The sequence below is a fragment of the Panthera leo genome, chromosome E2 (genome assembly GCF_018350215.1).
Source record: "Panthera leo isolate Ple1 chromosome E2, P.leo_Ple1_pat1.1, whole genome shotgun sequence".
Taxonomy (NCBI): Eukaryota; Metazoa; Chordata; class Mammalia; order Carnivora; family Felidae; genus Panthera; species Panthera leo.
Window position 1 is genome coordinate 9,305,799 of NC_056693.1, and position 1,002 is coordinate 9,306,800.

A 1,002-nucleotide genomic window follows, 5' to 3' on the forward strand; every position below is an offset into this window, starting at 1 on the left:
TTGCTATTCGCTGGGAACTAACTCCACACAAAAAGAAACGGATTTCTGATTGTTCTAGAAAAACCAGAAGGTTCTGGAGCTTTGCTGTCTGATACGGTAGCCATTCGCTCTGTGCAACCATTAGGACTTGAGATCTGGTGGGTCCGGACCAAGACGTGCCGTCCGCCGATCTCGGCAACTTCGTACGGAAGAATGTAAGAGGCCTCGTGTTTATACCAGTGACGTGTTGAAATGAAATAAGTGATATTTTGCATATACTGGGTTAAATAAGATACATGAAAATTAAGTTCACTGCTTTCAGCCGGCTTTTCTGAATTTTAAACTAGACAGTTTAAAATTCTGCCCCGGCTTGCATTACATTTTAATTGGACACCCCAGGCCCGCGGTGCCGAAGGGTGGGTGCTGAGTGGAGGCCGTGGCTCCAAGGCACGGCCCCTGTCCCCATCAGTCCCTTACTGGGGGCTTCGCCCACAGGGACCACCTGCTCCGCCTGCGACCAAATTCCAGTCGCCTCCTGTGTTCTAGAATAAAATCCCTTCCTCTTCCCCAAGACGGGCTTGCAAATGTTTGCAGACAAGGATCGCCCTCGGTCCCACTCACGGACTCACCGTCCCCCGTTCCTTGGTTTTGAGTTGGGACCCTTGTCACTGGGGTGAGTAGAAGGGTCGATCCCAGTGTTGGCCCTGGTTTTTCTTAGTGGTCTCTCCATGGGCAGAAGCGTTTCCCGTCTCTGAATGTGAGCTTGCTCGACCATGCATCGGGGCGCCTCGTGCCTCCTTCCTATGGCCATCGTGAGCACTGAAGGGCCCCGAAGGAGTGTCCCCTTCCTGCCACCACCTCTGTAATCTGCTGCCGTCACGGTGGTACCCAGATGGAGAGTCTGGGAGGTAGTATGGAAACGTGGCTTGCCGCAGAGACCCCTGAGGTGACCTGGGAGGATTTCTCCCCGCCCCTGGCCACTCAAAAGACCAGAGAGGAACAGACATGAGAAGGACGGAGGGC